Source organism: Choristoneura fumiferana, chromosome 18 (genome assembly GCF_025370935.1).
Source record: "Choristoneura fumiferana chromosome 18, NRCan_CFum_1, whole genome shotgun sequence".
Taxonomy (NCBI): domain Eukaryota; kingdom Metazoa; phylum Arthropoda; class Insecta; order Lepidoptera; family Tortricidae; genus Choristoneura; species Choristoneura fumiferana.
Genome location: NC_133489.1, coordinates 2,950,291 through 2,973,443, shown reverse-complemented (window position 1 = coordinate 2,973,443; position 23,153 = coordinate 2,950,291). Strand labels below are relative to the sequence as shown.

Here is a 23,153-nt window from a genome sequence, read left to right as displayed (position 1 = left end):
AACACACACACACACACACACAAACTTGCATTTATAATATTAGTAGGATAGGATCCTGATTTAAATAATAGTTGTTTTATTGCTTAATATTTGTATGTATGTATGTAAACTCCTTATTTTGTGTATATCTTTATTTCTATTCAAACACAATTGACAAACATATATGTACAAAAGCGAACTCATCTCTTTAAGGGATCTCTACCAGTCAACCTTTGAGTAGATGAGAGGAGCATTCATTTGTTTTTGTTTTATTTATAACATTTATTATTATTTTTGTTTTTTTTCATTTCCTTGTTTTAATTTTATATTTGTTTTACTGTTTTGAAATTTAGTATGGGAGATAGACGATCTGAGAAAAACAGTAGCACTACTACGAAATTCGAAGTTCGTACCGTACTGTCCCGCCGACGCTTATATTATTTAATACGAGAGTGAGAGAGATGGTAAGATACGAACTTCGATTTTCGAATTTCGTAGTATCCCTGTAGGATAATCTTTAATATCTCAGAAATTCGTATAATTAGCGAAGTCACGGGCAGGGCAACAGTTCGTCATACTCATATTATAAATGCGAATGTTTATATGTGCGTCCGTGTATATAGTGTACTTGTTAATAAATACTTGTTCGATTACTACTATCTTATAACATTCTAGCTATTTCCGTTCGCCAACGCTAGCAACTATTTTTTTCTAATTGGAAATCTTATTACATTTCCTCACATACCGGTACAAAGTTATCAATGCACTCGATGACCGCACCACTAACAAGCACTATCGTTTAACAAGTAAGTAAACACAGCAGTTCCGTATTTTCTCGTTTGATTAGATAAGTTTGTAATGACTCTGACCAAATATGGCGACACGGGATATTTTCACTTTCGCTGGAAACGCGTTTAGTTATTTCTACGTGCAAGTTTTTTTTTTAAAAGGCGGGATTAATCGAAAGTAATGGTGACTAACTGATGAAGAGGCGATATGGCCCCGGACCTTAGCCAGTCCGAAAGGGAAAACTGAACAAAAGTAATGGGGTCTCTATGCTAAGTTTATGGTTTTTACTCTTGAATTTAAATTTAAACGTAGAGTGGTTTAGTCGTTGGATACAACGTTGCAATTTACGTAAATTTAATAACAAGTGTGGTGAAATCAGACCGGAATTAGTATGTTAAAATCATAGCCACTAATTTTGTTCAACATTAGAAACGGGTAGGTAAATGAGAAAAAAAATCTTGCTCAGGATACACAAATCTTGCAAACTCTAGTCATGAAATGTTTTTAGATGGAAGGCGCAGATGCTACTTTAATTGTAAGTTTCAGTTAAATACAAATGAAGTGTACAACGAGAATACAATAACATGAAATACGTAAAAAATCACACTGTGCTTGCTTGATATGTACAATTTTGTTTTAATATACATGGCTGTTTATTTAACGATATTTTAGTACTGCAAAGAATTCGTTTATGGCCCGCGGGAGGCAACTCCAGGATAAAACTATCCTTTGTCCTTCTTAAGACCTCAAAATATCTCCTATCATTATTATTTTAATTCGATCGGTTGAATAATTACTTTAGCTAAGACATTAGTAAAAGTTTGCTTTTAGTATCTACCTACGGTAATTTTGCATTGTGATTTCAAGGACCTTAAGCCTTAATCATCAGCTCTTAAACATAAATCATTAATCTAACGATTAATAAAACATAAAAGGAAACAATAAGATTCCTTCCGCTCATTATAGCCCAAGGGAAGCAAATCATCGATTACGTAACGCTAATAATGCAATTGCATTTCTACTACAATCTACAGCGATGAGTGTCAGGGAAATTGCATTGTTGTCTGATAACTCAGACAAAACTTAAGAATCAAAATCAATTACGCACGAGCAGGTGAAATTCAGTGCAATACAATGAATGTTTATCAAACACCACATATTATAGTAAGCAGTACAGAAAATAGAGGTAAATGGAGAAAGATTTCCAAAGTAAGCAATAGGCGGCCTTATCGCTTTAGAGCGATCTCTATACCTACCTATTAAGAAAACCTTACTATAGTCATTATAAATCCCATTAATGAATAATAACTCAAAATGGCTTAAATATGATATTTTTTAAGTTTCCAACATCGCGGCTCCGGCATTAAATTTTCAAAAAGCACTGAATCGATAAAATATTCCCTAATAAAAGTTTCATAATAAAAGTTTAATCGTCTTATTTCATTCCTAGGGTAACGTGGAGACCTAGATTCATAAATTACTCTATTAAAAAAAAAACAATTTGCATGATCGTTTTGTCATCTTCCACAGTACTTACTAGACTCTAGGTACATAGTTCCAAGGTCGCAATGATAAAACTCAAGTAGCTTACGCAGAGAGCAACTGATAACATCCCAAAACACATAATGATTTGTAAAAATATTAAAACAGCGATTTCGCTTCTAAAACTAATCCAACTGTAATGCAACAAACTGAAAAAATGGGTACATTTTAGTAAGGCGATTGGCCACTTTCTACATTTAACAGTAGGTAAACTCAATTTTTTTTGATTAAAAACATATTTTTTATTAATAATTTAAAATAGCCTGGCGAGGATTTTTTAAGCATACCCATTTCTAATATACTTTCTAATATACTAAATCTATATAAATAAAAATCGTCAAACTTGGGAACGGCTGAACCGATTTCACTAATTCTTTTTTTGTTGTGTTCGTAATTGTCAGGAGAAGGTTTTTATGGAAGAAAATTTATAAAAATGACAACGGGGGCGAAGCCGCGGGAACAGCTAGTTTATTATAAAATACGTTTCTTTCTATATTATCAGAAAGGTGAAGGTCGATTTAGGTTCGTATCTTGTACTATTATCATGGTTCAAGATGTCATTTTTGATGATATACAGGATGGACAGTTGTATTTTAAACTGGTATTTTCTGCTTGGACTTATATATTTTGAGTTGTCGATCTTCCATTTATAAATAGTAAATCCTCAGAACTAATCCTAATCAACTTAGTTAATATGCTGACGTTTTATATAACATTCTTGTAGTCGATTGTGCCATATAATATTGGTTTTGACCGGGTCTAGAGTCGCACTGGCTTACGCAAAATAAATAAACATACATGGTGGCTCAATAAGACGTCACTTGGCAAGCTACAAGACATGTCGCAACTTAACACCGTGCTGCCAGCTTGAGTTGTAGTTATGAACCAATATGGCTAGTACAAGTGACCACGACCCCTTATAATAACGTAATTCACTTAACGTTATTGTTGCATAAAGCTAAGGATTGTATTTTACCATTTCCCCTAAAAAGTATTTTTGAGTTATGAGGGGGTCAAAAGTGGCTCCAAATGGTTCGGGTAAAATTATACACTATATACGTCCCACTGCTGGGCACAGGCCTCCTCACAGAATGAGAGGGCTTGGGCCGTAGTTCCCACGCGGGCCCAGTGCGGATTGGGAACTTCGCACACACCATTGAATTGCTTCGCAGGTATGTGTAGGTTTCCTCACGATGTTTTCCTTCACCGTAAAGCTCGTGGTAAATTTATTAAGAATAACTCAGAGGTGCGAGTGACGACGATGGATGACTGAAGCTAATCGGTACAAAAATTGTATTGATTTTCTATTGTTTCTGCTTTTGTAATCTAATGTGGTCCGCTGCACTGTTGCTATTCCTACTACATATCGTCACAACTTTTTTTTTTGACAAAAAATACCCTTAAAATAATGTTCCTTAAATGCACTCAGAAAATCATCGATGTATTAGATACGAGCTTTTTTAAAAGTAGTGACGACCTGTGGCCCATACACCTAATAAAAAATAATAATAATAATAATCATTTTTCACTTCTCATGCTCGTAAAGTTCGTGTTTATGCTGTATCTAGGCGACATAAAATGACTTTTTATGTTCTAGTGCATAAAATAAAATCTTCGTCTAAGACCAACTTAAGACCAAGGTAATCAGGTGTCAACAGCCACAAACAAAAAAGTTTGCACATATTTTTTAAATAATTGTTAATTTCTATAAAACTAAAAATCAATCACACCAATCATAATAAATCAGTAAAATTAAAAAATAGAATTATTATAATAATGCATAAAAAATAAAAGGTACATAGAAAGTGAATTATTGTTTCCACTGTTGCTATTTCATTTCCTCGCAATCTAAATGAAAAGCATGAGTGTGAAACTCGAGCATTAAACCCATTTTCCCCTCGACGTGTCTATCCACCCTCGCCGTACCGGCTCGGGTGGCTAAATGAACGTCTTGGGTAAAATGGCTCGTTTTATGCTCTTGTTGTACAATCTCCTATTATAAAAAGGTTTCTTTAGCTTTAGAGGCTCAATTTTTCCGTCAACAGCCACAGCACCACGTCCTATGGTTTAGTCGAATAGTGGCTCTATGATCTCATGTGGCAAAAAAGATCGTGAGACGTTGATGTAACGCAATTATGTCTGCGAACGGTTTTTACGGGTTATTGTCGCACACTAAAAACGTTGTGCGAACGTTAATTGCGACGACTTCACGGATGGGTAAAAAATATTGTTGAATAACTTATTAGACACGTTGTTTCCGAAAGCCAGAAAATTTTAAATCAGGTGTCTTTATACTGGAGACAGGATAGGTATGACAGTTTCGTATGTTTGTTACAGCCATGGTGGCCTACTGGTTTGACCTATGGCCTATCAAGTAGAGGACCGTGGCTTCAAATCCGGGCTTGCACCCCGTTTTTCGATGAATACAAAAATGTTTAAGGTTCATTATGTACAAATAAAAAAAATGTTTTTGGTTTCGTTGTTATTGTGTCCATTAATCGTTATTATTATTGTTTTGATTTAAATCTAATTTGACATTGTAATTTTATTTTTGGTTGACAAGTTATTGTATTTTGTGTATTAATATGACCATTCTTTACGCATTTCTTCATTTTGAATTAGTTTATTGCATTTGTTTTCGGTTACCTTCATTATTTCAAAAAATATTCGTGTGTTTGCTAAGTAAGAAGAAACTTGATTGTCACTCATAATTTGTTTGTCAGTTGCGCTTCGAAGTTTTTAGGAGAAAATGAAACTGACAGCAAAACGGCCAGTATTAAATTAACTGAATAGTATGCAACCTCACTGAAACATTATATTTTCGCATGTTGCATTCGTAACTTTAAGACTTGACACAATTAAAAAGGGATTTTAACATACAAGCACAAAATGATTAAAACAATTATGCAATCGATTCTGCTCTCGATTCTGAGCAAACTACTTTCTGATTTTCAGTTATTTAATTAACACCTTGTACCTATACATCTATCTATATATTTATCTGTCTACAGACTGTATTATGATATTTTTTCCTGTTTTGAGTCTAGAATCATTAAGCTGTAGTTCTAGTAACGGGTATTTAGTCAGAATTCACACGTTTCTCCATTGTGCTTCTAATTAATAACACGAAACAGTAATTACAAAATCATTTCTTTTGGGAACTTTCTAACTGTTTCTTCAACCCTTGGTGTAAAAACTAAATTTACTGAAGTTTATGCTCCGAATCTGTTGCAAATTCCACTGGCTAATATCTATTCCTTGTCTATTATTTTCTGTTATAAAATTTGCTTTGAACTTGGAAGTGATCGCTATGGCTTCATAGCCGTCGCTTGATTAGGTTGTTTATTGCTTACATTAGGTGTATATTTTTTTGTATTGCTTACTATACTGTGGTGTTTATTATTGTTGTTGTTGTTTTTGTCACCGTTAAATCGTATTGCCATCGTTAATAATAATAAATAATAATAATAAATATCACGGGACAATTCACACCAATTGACCTAGTCCCAAAGTAAGCTTAGCAAAGCTTGTGTTATGGGTACTAAGCAACGGATAAATATAATTATATAGATAAATACATACTTAAATACATAGTAAACACCCAAGACCCGAGAACAAACATTCGTATTTTTCATACAAATATCTGCCCCGACACGGGAATCGAACCCGGGACCTCAAGCTTCGTAGTCAGGTTCTCTTACCACTAGACCATCTGGCCGTCTAAAATCGTTCGTCGTACTTATTAACGAAACAGATTATCGTTAATTTCGCGTTGAAATAGTTTTAGAAAATTGATAAAATTAAATCACATATTAAACCACTACTTTCAGAACAAATCACATCTCGAAACAATGTGTAGATAAGCTAAACGGAAAATTATTTTCGAAATTAAGTATGTAAATCCTGAATTCCTGACGCTCCGCCGGCCGAGACGCGACGCGAACACGCATTTTGGTCGCAACGAGGGCTATCGATTTTTGTCTCACTAGATGGCGCACTGTTGCGTGAGGTTTTTAATGTGGCTTTCAAAGTCTGTTTTTACGGGCGTGAAAACAAAGTTTAGATTAAAATCATATTTAATACACCTTAAAACCGTACCATAAAAATATCGAGCATGCCACAGTGTTCCATAGTCCCCGTTTTGTTCGGAAAAAAGGGAGGACAAAGGTTTCCGAAAGACAAAACTGTCTCAAAACTCAGACATTCATTGCCCCGGAACGCATATTTGCCATAATTAATTTCAGATATTGCAAAATATTCACAAAAAATATTCTAATTATAAATAAACCCGCGTAGCTCACCCAAAAACTATGAGATTTGACATTTCGGAGACCTCACGCTACACTAGCGCCTCTAGTGGCGAATTCATACGCGATAGCCCTCATTGTACCTAACCCTTGGCTTCGCTCGTTGCCGTACGGTACCAAATTTTCCGGAACCGTGACCAAGTAAATGTAATTAAGGTAATGATCTAAATCTTATTAAAGAAGGAAATATTTGGCACCTTCCAGTGCTGGTTATGCAAGATGATTATATTATGTAGGTACACTTAGTTTGAATATCGACTTTGAGATACGTAGATTTTTAAACGTAGTGATTATTTTTGGCTTTAATTTTAATCATTGTCGCACCAGCCAACCTTTGATTGGGTCGGCAGGTTATCCAAACCCGTTTGCGCTTACGTCGACATTACTTATTCAATAAGCACTTATACAATACAATAAGACTGTATTTATTATATAAACACAAAAAATATTCAGCTGGTTGCTGTGGCTGCGAAGCGATATTGCAATTAATTTTTAGTTTTACATTTACTACACTTACTTACTAACTAACTAACTAATTTGGCTCAGGGACCCAAAGAGGGTCTTGGCCTCCGAAACGAGAGCACGCCATCTGTCCCGATCGTGCGCAGCCTCTTGCCAGTCGTCGACTTGGAGACGTCGCAGATCCGCCTGGACACTGTCCTCCCAGCGGTACCTGGGTCGCCCAACCGGACGGCGACCAGCCGGTCGTCCCACGTACGCTCTTTTGGCAGCCGATCCTCTCCCATTCGTAGTAGGTGGCCGAACCAGCGAAGTCTGTGTGATTTTGTTACGCCGATGATGTTGGGTTCAGCCACCAGCTCCTGGATCTCTCTGTTTTTACGGACACTTACTTACTAGATTGTAAATAATTTTTGTTTTTTTTTTGGAGCTACAATAATTTGACACGAGAGAGAAGCGGATCTGTGACAGATGTCACGTCAGATAGTGCGGCGTTTCGAATAAAAACAAAGTAGCGATTATTGCCTGCTAATTTATTTTCAAAAAAGGCTTATTTTTTAATAAAACTATGAAAATGTTTAGTAAGTAGGATCTTCACTAACTGCCCCTAAAATTTGCGGTTACAACAAATAAATAACCAGCACTGGTAAGCAACGAAATATTTCCTAAATTAATTAGATCCTGGCACTCCTGGCACTCCTCACTTCGCTCGTCGGCGTACCTAATGCTGGCACTTCATTTGGTATATTTGCCGAAATACTTGCGTGTACGAAGGAGAAGAACTATTTCATTTCTAGCATGAGATGATTTTTAAAATTGACAGTAAAAGTGACCATACATTACCGAAATCTTTTTGAGGTAGGAAACATTTGACCACTTCTGCTGGTTATGTATGAGTGTTATACAGGTACAGCGAACAAGCTGTTATCTGAGATTTCCTATAGGAATATTTTAACCGCCAGATAAAAGTAAAAGCCGCAAATAAGTTAGTTGTACATACATTTTTTGTTATAAATTTATTTGACATTCGAAAGACGTCAACTTACAAAGGTCTTACTGGATGACGTACTTACCTAACTACTTTTTTTGCATGTAGGTAAGTACATTTATCTCTACACTATTGAAAATGACGTCAAACGTAAAATCGTCAATTTAGTCTCTATTCAGCTGATGTAAGAGCTATAATAAGTTTATCAAGAACTATGATACATAGTTATTATATTTATACGTTGACCTGTACAAGGTACAAGGTGAACTTAATGTTTTTCCTTAAAAAGAACCTGTATTTAAAAGTAAAATAAAATGTTGTACTTTACTATTATTGGACTGTAAGTAACAGGAAAATTATTTAGTTTTTACATCCTGTTTAAAGCAGTTAAAATTTATGACTTTTCCACGTTGTTTTTTATAAAAGTAGGTAAAATAATTGCTATTAAAGTTTTTACCATAGTTTTACTAACATCAGTTTTTTGTTTTGTTAATGAGCATGGTGTTTTGTATATTAAAAAAAATTAACTGTACACGCATTATACTTGGTTTGGATAGGTATTTAACTAAATGTAAACAAAACAACGTCAATTAGTGTCTTAAATATAGTAATTATAAATTTCCCCATTAAACTTTTCTGTATTGAAATACACTAGTCTAGTTTGTATTACAATGATAAATAAGTAAAATGTTTAAAATCCTTGAATGTAACCAATCTGGCAACTGAAGTTTGTTTACATTTAGTTAAATACCTATCCAAACCAAGTATAGGTTCCCTATAAGCCTGTTATGATTGCTGCTTGAGTGCAAACACCCTTGTTTACCACAACATATTTTTTTTCCAGGCGGATGTCATAAAATAATAATAATCAGACTAAAGAAGTAGAATAAGATTTTGAGATGTCTTCCGTACGCGAGAATTCAAGAAGAAATAAAACAAATGAGAGTTTTTTGACAGGCTAATCGCTAGATGGCGTTTTTATAGTGACGTGTGGTCCGTTTGGCGTTTCTGTTTTACTTGCGGTTAAGTCATTTAGATATTCAACCAATCACAAACGTGGCGCAAATGTCAAAGGTTGTTTAACGGACCTTTCGATGCTAGCGCCATCTAGCCAGACACAGAAACCCCCCATTGGTCAAGCTTAGCATCTCATTTTCTAAGAAACCAGTTGTGAGAAGCGATCTTCGAAGGATGCCCTTGGTAATGTAATGTACGGTGTTAAACCATGTGCCCAAGGTCGCTGACGTCAAGTTTACAGCACTGCAAACACCTGATAAGGCTTATAGCTAATGTGTACTTGCTCTATTTCACACTTATTTATACCAGAGGCCTTATTGTCAGACATACTTGGAATTACAATTGTTTTCACTACTTGTTTCTATGACTTTTGTTACACGTTCATTCCAGTTCCAAGGCCAAGGGCATCGCCAGCCGATGGCCCAGGTAAAGGGGGGGGGGGGGGGAATTGATGTGGAGAATGAGAAAAGTATGAATTGTAGGTATTTATTGGAATTGGTGAATTAATTAGAGTTTCGGTTTTGACGTCAAGTCAAAGACTGGTTTGGTTGCTTTACATTTGGCAACTTTTTAGAATCGTTAGTGGGGGGAGGGGGGCAGCTGCCCCTACCTGCTCTCCCCTGGCCACGCTCATGGTCACTTCAGTCCATCATTCTGGTTTTGCCGTGGAGAATTTGCACTCTTGGCTGCCCTAGGCCCATGTATTAAGTATCAGCCGCCTCTTTCATCATTTGAACAATTAAACTATTTTATTTGTACTTATTAAAAACATCAAATCATAGCCAACCTTATTCAATTTATTTTCAAACGCTGTTTACAAACTTGTCTGATTTAAAAATATCGTTTGTTTTTAATCTGAAGTAATTCAGAAAATCCAAATGTACGTCGCGCGGAAATTAAGGTACGAGTACGTATGGTTTCTACAAGATACGAGTTTAAGTATATCTAAATGAAGAGGTCATATGAGACCTAATTAAGTAGACGGAATGTGATAAGAGACAGAAATAGACGAATATGCGGAATAATCACGTAAGCACGTGCGGAAATAACTTACATACAAATAGAGATAAATTGTTCATAGTTTACGTTAAAATCTATAAAAGAATGTAGATTTCTATGGTAGAATTAGACAAGCAATTTGTCGAGTAATTTTGATAGCCTCTATAACAACTCTAGCTGATAAAAAAGTTAATATTTTAACATAAAAGTAGATAAATGCTTCGTACTAATTTTCTATTCCTCTTCAAGGGGTAAAAACTAGAAAATAATTATAAGTACTTAGCAACATAGTAACTGAGAGTTTTAGAGCTGATCACAGTTTTGAATTGAAATTTACGTTACTTAAATAGAGTTCCAGACCACTTAGTTTTTTTAAAGCAGACTGGATTTTTTATTTTATGCAAAAGTGAACTTCTTACCGCATCTTTTACTTTAATCACACTATAATATTATAAATGCGAAAGTTTGTAAGTCTGTTTGTTTATTTGTTTGTTACTTCATCACGTCTCAACCATTGAACCGATTTAGATGGAATTCGGTATACAGGTAATTTTAGTCTCGGAGAAGGACATGTGATAGTTTTTAACCCGGAAAATTGCATAGTTCCCGGGGGATAGTGATAAACGAATTCCACGCAGACGGAGTCGCGGGACTCGCAGGTAGCGGCTACTAAGTAATAAATCTAACCTACAATTTTGATTTTTGATTGCGGACCATAGCTTGGAAAATTTTACTCGGTTTTAATTTTTTATTTTATTCTACTGAATGGCAAACGAGCAAGTGGGTCTCCTGATGGTAAGAGATCACCACCGCCCATATAAACATCTGCAACACCAGGGGTATTGCAGATGCGTTCCCAACCTAGAGGCCTAAGATGGGATACCTCAAGTGCCAGTAATTTCACCAGCTGTCTTACTCTCTACGCCGAAACACAACAGTGTAAGCAATGGTTGCAATGGTTGGTTGTTACACTCTTTTTCATTTAAAAAAAAGGTAAAGGTATTCAAACCATACAGCCAAGTAATCATCATCATCATCCCAGCCTATATACGTCCCACTGCTGGGCACAGGCCTCCTCTCAGAACAAGAGGGCTTGGGCCATAGTTCCCACGCGGGCCCAGTGCGGATTGGGAACTTCACACGCATCATTGAATTGCTTCGCAGGTTTGTGCAGGTTTCCTCACGATGTTTTCCTTCACCGCATAGCTCGTGGTAAATTTCAAATGTAATTCCGCACATGAATTTGGAGAAACTCAGAGGTGCGAGCCGGGGTTTGAACCCACGACCCTCTGTTTGAGAGGCGATAGGTCAAACCACTAGGCCACCACGGCTCCAAGTAATACAGACCGTTTAATGCTCATAATCACTCAGGGCACATATGAGGCAACAGTTTGTAAAGCGATACTTGTTTACTCGTATTGTTTTAAGCCACTTTAAGAGCAGGAAGTATTTCGTCTGAACTGTACTTTTTGGGTTAATTCACGCGGAAGCTTGTGCTGTTGTTGCCAAATGGCATGTTCGTTGAATTTAATAGGCTGTAAACTTACAAAAAAAATAGGGTGTAATAAGTATTCATAATTTATTGAATCAGGCGTTACTTTGCGGAGGTCTATATCAATGAACTGAAACAATTTATGCAAGAAATGTGTGTTCATGCAGTTCCTCTACCTCCACACTGAAAGAACACACACAAATTACACACTAATCTATCATACTACTCTAAGAGAGAGTTAGTTGTTAGAGTCTAACATCTGGTGGTATGGTGAACGGTTGTGATGCTCTGAAGATGAGCTTTGGTTGAGTTCGAAACGCGTCAGTGTAGTGTGGAGGTGGTGATAGATGGGTTTGTGCCTTTTGTGTGTGTTCTTATCTTACAGTGGGGAGGTGGAGGAACTGCATGACCACACATTTCTTGCACGTAGCTATCATAAGGTCGCGGGTGATCAAAGTAATTGTTTCAGTTCGTTTATTCATGTACAGTCGAGCTCATAAACATGTAAGTAAAATTTTTATCAATAATATCTGAACACGCTTCTACGCCGGTAACAATAAAGTCGTGTTCAGATATTTTTGATCTCAAGTGTATTGGGCAGAACTCGCGGGAAAGAATGAGTAGTGGAGGCGTCTAGCAGGACGCCAAGCTCACGGCCACTCTTGGTTTCTGGCTTTAGCGTGCAGAAGGACCAGGGGGTTACTACGAAATTCGAATTTCGAAGTTCGTATCGTACCGTCCCTCGCTCTCGTATTAATATAAGTGCCAGCGGGACGGCAAGACACCAAGTTCGAATTTTGCACTTCGTAGTAAGGTAACCCGCTGCTATTGTAGCTGGGGGGATATTGTATCTGAGCCGTCTGATGGCGTCCTTACGACGCCATGTTCGCCATGCTCATGTGTGTTGTGTGAAGATAGTCTTAGTTTAAACGACCAGATGGCCTAGTGGTTAGAGAACCTGACTACGAAGCTTGAGGTCTCGGGCTCGATTCCCGTGTCGGGGCAGATATTTGTATGAAAAATACGAATGTTTGTTCTCGGGTCTTGGGTGTTTACTATGTATTTAAGTATGTATCTATCTATATAATTATATTTATCCGTTGCTTAGTACCCATAACACAAGCTTTGCTAAGCTTTCGTTGGGGCTAGGTCAATTGGTGTGAATTTGTCCCGTGATATTTATTTATTAGTCTTCTGGCGAACAGAAGGTAAAATGGCCGAGAAGAACATGGCGTCGCTCAGATACAATATCCCCCCAGCTACAATAGCCCCTGGTCACCTTATGGGGCCTGAGCATGTACGGTTGAAGATATACCTACGAGCTCGAATGCTTTTTGTGTCCGTTGTGTGGTGGGAGATGTTCCCGTATAGGCAGGGGGGTGTCACTACGCCATTCCGCCGCCGAGCTACAAGTACATACCGGGCCTCCCCAACGTTAAGGCGATTCAGTGCGACTCAACGCGTGCGAGTGAACACGAGTTATGCGATAGACAGAGAAGCATAAAGTAGGCACGATTCTTATGCCTAAACGTCACTTGTACGGCAGTGAAGCTTCTGTACTTGTACTATTACTTATTCTGTGGTATAGGCTTGTTCAACTACCAGAAAGTGCAGCTGATGCAATACTTGAATCATCTGTCACAGATGCAAATGCAGTTGATTGATGGCCATTCATTATGTTAAGGCCCTGGTATCCTTTCGACTGCCAAAATTTTATAAGTCATAATGTAATTTTTGTAATAATTATTGTTAGTCATAATTTTTTTCCCCGGTGAAACTATACATTTTTCATAAATTTTTAAATGGTCATCCTGTAGAACTCTATAGGTTAGGTTAGGTTTGTTTTATAAAAATTTGAAAAATAAATATGACTAACAATTTTCGACCAGTCGATATAGACCCTAACCCCCTATCATAAATTAACAAGCCTATGTTAACTAACAAATGCTTTCCTTTCGACAATACAAATGTCGAAGTGACAGATGACAAACGAATTTTACCAGTATTGTCGTTTATATAGGCCCTACCTAGGGCCTATACCGCAGGAGTTAAGGTGCCTGGAGAACGTCTACTAGTATTTAGAGTCTAGTATTCTATACTTAATGCGAGATAAACAAAAAAACGCGGATAAAAACATAACCCCTCGTTTCGCTCCACTGCGATCTTGCTAAAGACGAGTTTAACGAACGTTTAAACACTTGCAGCAGTAAGCAATGGGGTTAATGACACAGGGGAGCAGGAAGTAAACAATATTGAAATGAAACTAAATAAGGTCAAATTTACACTTTAGAAAAACCGGCCAAGAGCGTGTCGGGCCATGCGCAGTTTAGAGTTCCATATGTATGTATGCGACTAATATTCAATGCTAGCCCTTGCCTGTAGGTAACTTAGTTCGTGTAAGTAATAAAATTAATAGATAAAATAAAGTACTTGATACCATGCATTCGCCACACCACGACTTATAAAAAATAGTTGTAAAAAACGTTTCGTTTAAGTTTATCTTTATATAGTTTAAGATTAAGCACGGACTGAACCGCCACGACTCGCAGTAAACCCCTAAGGGTAATTTTGAAAAATCCTGAAAACATTTTTATAAATTTGCCTAGGTGAACGTCAGATTTTAAGTCTCCAATATACATACAGTAACGGAGATAGAGCTACTCTGAATCGACCAAAACATAGATAGATCCCTTTTAATTTTCCTTCTTGTATTACTTTGTTCCTATGACCCTTAAGGCATATGTCTGCCATATTTTAAGTCTAGTTCCAGTGGTTTAGGCTGTGGGTTGTTTGTTTACGCAATAAAAACAGTACAAATAACTTATTGGAAATCACCTGTTGTAGGTAGAGTCATTTATTATTTGAAAACTTAAATGTTATGTAAACGAATGTAAATAAAATTACCAATAACATTACAAGTCACGATGATACGACGTATTCGAGAACGTCAATGGTCTTTTAATTAATCAATCATAGTTGGCGTCAGAATGACAGTTATAAGATTTAGGTATTGGAAGATCACGGTGAAACCGACTGTTTTTTTTCGTCGTTAGTTATTTACAGTAGTCAGTGGCAGCCTTACCTATTGCGAGGCTCCGGGCGGCAGGTCTTTGCGAGGGCCTTTGTCCTTCGAGAAAAGTAAAAAATCTTTTTTTTTTATTTGCTTGGGTTGCTGCGCGAGGCCCCTGCAAGAGCGAGGCCCCAGGCGATTGCCCTGTTCGCGACCCCCTAAGGCCACCGCTGACAGTAGTTTATGTAGAGTTGAACGTGTATCCTCAAAAAGGCTGAGACAAGAATGCTGCAAGTAAATACCATGGACGGCTCGCCGTACAATGAGTCAATTCTATAGTAGTATAGTATTATCAGTGATCTGCCTCCGTAGGATCTTAGACTTTTTTGGTCACATAGCCACATAGCTAGGAAAATTGAACGAAAATCTAGAAAAACTCTAGGGAAGGTTCAGGGCAAGCAACCAAGAGGAAGTAGCCTAATGCGCTGGACAGATCAGAGGGCCTACTCCGAAATTCGAAAATAGAAAAACTCCTAATGACAGGGAAGGTTCAGGGCAAGCAACCAAGAGGAAGTAAAGTTAGAAAATCGAAGTTCGTATCATACCGTCCCTCTCGCTCTCGTAATAAATAGTCAGAGGGACCGAACGACACCCCCTAGCCCTGCTGAGGCCGTATGGTCTGACGCACTGACGTTCGCGATCACAATCACTGTCTCTTTCTACCCTCGTCTTATACCATATGATAGAAAGAAGCGGTGAATAACGATCGTGATACCGAGTTAGACAATAACGCCCCAGATCCCGAAAACACGAGACTGAACGTCCAGTTATCTACATATCAGGCAGGCAGTTTGCAGGTGGTAGGACCTTGTGCAAGGTCCGCCCGGATTGCTACCACCATCTTGCTCGCTAATCCTGCTGTGAAGCAGCAGTGCTTGCACTGTTGTGTTTCGGCGTGGAGAGTAAGACAGCCGGTGAAATTACTGGCACGTGAGGTATCCCACCTTAGGCCTCTAGGTTGGCAACGCGTCTGCAATACCCCTGGTGTTGCAGATGTTTATGGGCGGTGGTGATCTCTTACCATCAGGAGACCCATTTGCTCGTTTGCCATCCAGTCAAATAAAAAAAATAAAAAAAATATCAAATTTCATCCAAGTCCATCACGCCGTTTAGCGTGAAGGAGGGACAAACATACACCCACATACTCACTAACTTTCGCATTTTTCTATCAGTAAGGTTAATTTTAGTAAAGTCATAAATTATCATCGAAGCAATTCTCACGTATGAAGTCATGACAAAAAAATATTTAAGAATACGTAATAATAATAATTAACTTGAACCGTCATCGTGAACGGGACATCGGCAGTGCCAGCGCCCGCGCACTGATCGCGGTAAGAGAAAACATCGTGAGAAAAACTGCTTTCCAGTGTGCAAATCGCCGAGCGGGACAGAATGATTACATACTATTATGTGTTAGCCGTCGTCTGCGACTTCGTCTGGGTTCTACGGGAGCTTTGGGTGTTTAGGATGCCCTACCTTAGTTGTCAACAACGGAACCCTTAAAGCATCACTTTGTTGTTTTGAACATGAAACTACAGTGAGACTCACTCATATTAAATGATATACTTCATTTATACTTCATTGAATTGAATTGAATTTATTTGCATACATACATTGTTGTATTTTCCGGTAGGCCAAAGATTTTGTAAATTATTCTTCGCAGGAGCACGCGGGTTGGCGCGTAGTGCGCGTGTTGCGGCAGCCGCCGAGTCGCGTACTCATGTGAAGAAGGGCTACGAAATAGCCCGAAACATGACAAGCTAAACTCGATTTAAGACGTGAGTTATCCCTTATAATATCATTTAATATCACTTTGTTGTCCTTCCGTCTGTCTGTCAAAACCCTTTTATCAAGCTGAAATTAATCCTTACTATCCTTACTAATATTATAAATGCGAAAGTAACTCTGTCTGTCTGTCTGTCTGTCTGTCTGTTACCCTTTCACGTCGAAACCACTGAACCGATTTTGATGAAATTTGGTATATAGGTAGTTTGAACCAAGGATCAACATAGGATACCTTTTATTCCGGTAGAGGGCGCCACCGCGCGATAACCTAGATCCGCGCAGACGTAGTCGCGGGCATAAGCTAGTATCAAATATATACTCAGGTCTACCCTTTGGAACAGTGAACAAAAACAAACTGCTAAGGGCCAGTACACGGACTGCATTCCAACCGCAACGTAACTGCAACTACCGACTGCTCATACATTTTTATAGCAGTCAGCGTGCAGTTTTTTTTTTTTTTTTTTTTTTTTTCGACTGGATGGCAAACGAGCAAGTGGGTCTCCTGATGGTAAGAGATCACCACCATCCATAAAAATCTGCAACACCAGGGGTATTGCAGATGCGTTGGCCAACCTAGAGGCCTAAGATGGGATACCTCAAGTGCCAGTAATTTCACCGGCTGTCTTACTCTCCACGCCGAAACACAACAGTGCAAGCACTGCTGCTTCACGGCAGGATTAGCAAGTAAGATGGTGGTAGCAATCCGGGCGGACCTTGCACAAGGTCCTACCACCTGCAAAAATTATCTAAGAATACGTAATAAACGTTGTGCCTACTGCAATTGAACTGCAATGACAAATGTATGGGCAGTCGGCAGTTGGCAGTTACGTTGAAGTTGGAATGCAGTCCGTCAGCTACTAAGAAACTCGAAACTCGGAAGTTCGTCTCGCGCAGTCCCTCTGACACTTATATTATTTAATACGAGAACGAGAGGGACGGTACGATACGAACTTCGAGTTTCGAGTTTCGTAGTAACCCTGCTGCAGAGCTACTCCGAAACTCGAAACTCGAAGTTCGTGTCGTGCGGTCCCTCTGACACTTATATTATTTAATACGAGCACTAGAGGGAGGTACGATACGAACTTCGAGTTTCGAGTTTCGTAGTAACCCTGCTGCAGAGCTACTCCGAAACTCGAAACTCGAAGTTCGTGTCGTGCGGTCCCTCTCGCTCTCGTATTAAATAGTATAAGTGTCAGAGGGACCGCACGACACGAACTTCGAGTTTCGGGTTTCGGAGTAGCCCTGCTGGCCCTAAGTGAACGGAATCGAAAAATGAGTCATGAAAAGATAGAGTCTGATGGACGAAATATTTTAACCGGCTTCTTCCCAATAGCGAGTAATGTTAATATTTTAATTTAGCATACGAATAACTTAAACTACGTAAAACAAAATCCATACGATATCGCCATAAATTTTAAAATCCTATTCACTGCCTACGTGCGCTATTGAAAAATTATCTTCGGCTGTTCATCAATTGTTTTAAGAAAATTGTGACCAACAATTGGCTATTATTCCAGTTAAATTTGGCCGTGATGCTAACGACTCTTTTTATCATCTATTTAGCCAGTTATTATCAGTAGGCTTAACTACACGTCACAAACACCTGTTTCAATAATCAAATAACTCATACGCCATAACACTTCACAACACCAAACACTGACTGAAATAACCACAAAATAAAAAAAAACACGCACCAAAAACAATAGACAAACTTTTTAAATTAAACGCACTGGCAGTTAGAATTAAAAAGTAAAAAGTTCGAAATTTGAAATTCGCGATGCCGCGAAATATCCGAGGCGCGCGACGGATGCGCGCGTCGCGTGTTGAGGCGGGGAGTTAAATGCGTGCGCGGCCAGTGGAAACGTAGCCGGTTTGTTCGACGTTGATATTAAATCACTGTTTACAATATTAACTCTGCCGGTAATTAGCGGCTAATAAAATTCGTCGGTTAATTAATTTTAACGTTTTCTTTCTCTAACGAAGCTAGCGAATCTTTCTATAAATGGTAAGTGTGGGGCAGGTCTGTCTGTCTGTCAGTGGTTCAATGCAGAACATCATTTGTAGTTGTAGATGATTATAAAATACTAGCGATTACTCGCGACACCGTCTGCGAAGTTTATTGCAATCCTGCGATTCGCATTTATTGCAGAAGTCTGAAATTTTCACGTCTTTGTCTCTTGTGTATTCTATTAACTAAAATGTTTTATTTTACGTATTATAAGCTACATTGTCGTACCTATCTAACTGCTGGCTACGGTCACGGTTGATTTTACGCACATTATTTCTGAGTCACAGTAGATTTCTAAGACTAAGGCTATCTAAAAAACGATTAGGAATGCGAATAAATATGTTTGTAAGTAGGAAGTAACATTTATTTAAATTAAAACATAGAGTAGAAATAATAATAACTTCCTCTTAAATTATTATCTGTGATATTTTCTGGACTAAATCGACATCAATGAATTTGAGCGAAACATTTTTCCGAAAGCAGCATTAATTTGAAGGTAAAAAAAGCTTGTTTCTTTAAAACTCATACCATAATTGTTTAATCATGAGATAAGACAATGATATTAATTCGTCTTATTTAGTACCTAATTTCATATTTTTGACAATAACTTAAATTCAATCTAGTTTATCGCGAGGCATTATTCAAATCGACGCTATTCCGTAAGGATCTGCGACATCATGTTTTGCATAGAAATGTCTCACTTAACCGTACTTATATTATTTATTCAGTTTAAGAGTTTGACAATCAGCATAAAGGGCTTGGTCTGTTGAACGTTGAACGAAGACGTTGGTAGTAGTTTATGTTTATTAAGTTTCATAGTAATAGTATATTTTTTGGTTAACATACGACTGTATCCCTTTCATTTTGTTTTAACAAGTATCTATTTATTTATTTGGATTGTAGAGCAGAACAAAGGCAATGGGCATGTTGGGCATTTGTTAATTGTGTATTTAACTTAGAAAACCATTCATTCGTGTTACTTGGTGCTTAGTAATGAAATAAAAGGTTTGATTATTAACCTCCACAAATAAAAAAATCAATGAAATAACTCAATAATTATTACTTAACATTAACACACACGATAATTTTCATAATGAAATAAATAAATCTAGTACAAGGAAAAAAATAAATAAAATAATTATAGAAGAAAATGAATACGTCATAGTTTTAGTTTAATTTTTGAACCTCTAAGGCGATCCGCTTTCAAAATTTAGCTTAGACTTTATAAGCGGCTTCGCGCGAGTATACCATTAGATCCGGCAGGTGAATCTAAATAGCGGGTTTTTTAATTCCCTTGGGAAAACTCAAAATCTATATCGCGGATATCAATAAAGGTGTTATAAGACCACCTGCGTCAAATTTCACGTCTTAGGATGTAAAGTAGCCGGTAAAGTACTCTACGTGTTATTCTCGACGTCCAGCTATCACCATACCAAATTTCATCAAAATTTGCCGAGCCGTTTTAGCATAAAAGAATAACAAACGTATACACACACACACACACACACACACACACACACACAATGAAAAATGTTTGCATTTGTTTTATTATTTATTCATATTCAATACTCATTTATTCATTACAACCAGGCAACCATAGTACTCGTATTTTGTAGGTAGGATTAGTCAAACTTTGGATTAAGTCATATTAACACTGTAGAATACATAATCAACGATGACTAACTTCTAAAACGTGTTCCTACTCATCCCCAGTTAATCCCCCCTTAATCTAGCGTCAGCCAGTGCCACCGGCCCGCAGTTTTCACGTCTTTTTTCGCACAGATCCGATCGACTAAGTAATAAATTAGAAGTTGCTTCTTTAATTATGTTCAGCCTAATTGGATTCTGTTGTGTGAATCCTTCAATTTATTATTATACGTTTCCTTGTCTTGTGAAATTATATTCATTGTTAGTCAACTCTTTAATATTGTGTGAGTTGAGCCAAATAACGACAGTCAATGTTAAATCAGCCGTCAAATAATCCGGTTAAGTAAATTTCTGCAAGTCGTATCTCGTATTGTACAATTAACTTTTTTTAACTATTGCAAAAACGGAACCCTTATAGTTTCGCCATGTCTGTCTGTCTGTCTGTCCATCCGCGGCTTTGCTCAGTACAATAAAAAACTCAAAAATATATTTTTTTACAGTACCTCCCATAGATGTAAAGTGGGGGTGTTTTTTTTCCCATCCAATCTTATAGTGTGGGGTATCGTTGGATAGGTCTTTTAAAACCATTAGGGGGTTGCTGAAAGGATTTTTCTATTCAGTGATGTGTTTGCAAAATATTCAACTTTAAAGTGCAAATTTTCATTAAAATCGAGCGTCCCCCCTCTAAAATCTAAACCGGATGGAAAAATTTGGAAAAATTCAGGATGGTAGTAAGTATATCAAACTTACAAGGAAAACTATAACGGTTAAGTTTTCTTGAGAATTATTAGTAGTTTAAGAGTAAATAGCAGCCTAAGGTATAAAATATACCTAAACTTGGAATATTCCGTACAAAATACGAAATCCTTAGAAAAATATTACTTATTTTTTTCGTAATGGCTACGGAACCCTATTTCGGGCGTGTCTGACACGCTCTTGGCCGGTTTTCTTTTATGGCATTATACACGTTCAGATAGAACGGATGATTGTGCCAAACGACAAAGTGAGGAAACGGAGCGGAAGTCAATTTTTTTTGCATAAATCTGACCCGTGATTGACCCTTAGCCTGATGTAAAGTGTAGATGAAGCCAAAGGTGCATCTCCCTGGTTCAGTAACAGCCTATTCACTCTAACCTTGAAGAGTCTTACATAACCTTAAACCTTAAAATGAAATGCAAAAAAAGATTCATGATTTGCAATGATTGCAAACCGCTTAGTGCGGACCAATGGAATACTAACTAAATATTTACATGGTGGTAAAGACGCCGCCCCGCCTGGAAGTCCGATGGTAAAACGGAGATGGAGGAATAATTGTAAATATTACGGAATTTTGGATTTAGATAGGAAATCAGGATGGTTTTAGTAACGAGTAAAGAACTAATTTAAATTTACACATTTGATACATGACAACCATCGAATTAATAAAAAATATATTGCGAAAAATAAATATTGTTATTAGAGGCACTCAAATTGTCGATGTGGGAATGAAGACCGCCTAATTAAAATGGGACTGGGCGGGACACGTCTGCCGCATGCATCCGGATCGCTGGGCCAAAGTAATCACCGATTGGGTTCCATGCGACGGGCACCGGAGCAGAGGCAGACCTAGGGGATGGCGGGACGGCCTGGACCGTTTCCAGTCAGATTGGCAAGAGCTGGCCAAGAGTAGAGACGAGTGGAATAAGAAAGGGGAGGCTATTAAAAAAAAATAGAGGCAATTTCATATTATGAGTTCTCAGGGTTCTCTAATTTTTCGCATAAAATTTCGCAAAAACTATTTTCCCCCAACTATTTCCCAGCTGTTTCATATGGACGAATGATTATTTTACAAGCTCTTATTTAGTTTCACCTGTCCCTTGTCTGTCTGTGTGTCTGTAATCAAATCTTGCAAGTTAAATTCGACCAACTTCTAGTAGTTGGATTGACTTGAAATTTGGTATACGTATGTAAATTGCGTGACAATACAATAATCTGGTAGTTACATCCTAGTAGTCTTGCCAGGATCGTCTCCACATGATGGAATTCTTCAACGGTTAACGGCATCTACTTGAAATTTGGTATGCAAATGTAGTTTGGGTGACAATACAAGTAAAGTCAACAAAAATACAGTCAGCAAAAAAAGCTTGTATTAAAAATTAAATATTTGCCATAAAATTATGGTTTGACCTATGGCCTCTCAAGCGGAGGATCGTGGGTTCAACCCCACTCGCACCTCTGAGTTTTTCGAAATTCCTCTGCGGAATAACATTTGAAAACCGTGTGCTTTACGGTCAATGAAAGCATTGTAAGGAAATTTACAAACAGAGACGTGGGAAATACGGGCCCTCTTCTGAATTGAGGCATGACACACAACAAACAGTATACTAACCTAGTAAATCACGTGGCTCACGTGTCCACTTAATGTGTTCTTTTACAAAATAGCATGACTGTTCAATGTTTATAGCTTAGTAATGCGCTGAAATTGAAGTCGTGAAGGCTAATAGCTGTTTATGTTTGAGATTGTGATAGCAGAACTTGTGGAAGTAGCAAGCAATATGCAGAGGCTCTATGGCGTAACATTTCTGACACTCGCGATCACAATCAAATTACTACAGTAGCAGTATTGCCGAACGTTTCAGATGCTCGGGATTGCAATCAAATGACAGATTTCGCATACAAATACTGTCATTTGATTGCGATCGCAAGTGTCAGAAACTTTACGCAATAGTCTTAGGTTGAGTACTCTGAGACCGTATTGCCTAACGGTCTGATGCTCGCGATTGCAATCAAATGACAGATTTCGCATACAAATACTGTCATTTGATTGCGATCGCGTGTGTCAGAAACGTTACGCAATAGACTGAGGTTGAGTACTCTGAGACCGTATTGCCTAACGGTCTGATGTTCGCGATTGCAATCAAATGACAGATTTCGCATACAAATACTGTCATTTGATTGCGATCGCGTGTGTCAGAAACGTTACGCAATAGTCTGAGGTTGAGTACTCTGAGACCGTATTGCCTAACGGTCTGATGTTCGCGATTACAATCAAATGTCAGATTTCGCATACAAATACTGTCATTTGATTGCGA

At 37.8% G+C, this 23,153-nt stretch overlaps 1 protein-coding gene across 11 annotated transcripts in view; it reads right to left on the bottom strand.

Moving 5' to 3' along the window:
• LOC141438207 (uncharacterized) overlaps positions 1-18,284 on the bottom strand; it is a 53,205-nt gene extending 34,921 nt beyond the window's left edge. For 3 of the 11 annotated variants that reach the window (XR_012452461.1, XM_074101984.1, XM_074101985.1), the window contains exon 1: positions 18,031-18,284. The gene's annotated coding sequence lies outside the window, so the exon portion shown is untranslated. The remainder of the gene's footprint in view (positions 1-18,030) is intronic. The other 8 variants (XM_074101974.1, XM_074101973.1, XM_074101981.1 and 5 more) reach the window with 4 other exon arrangements.
• Positions 18,285-23,153: the final 4,869 nt, after the last annotated feature.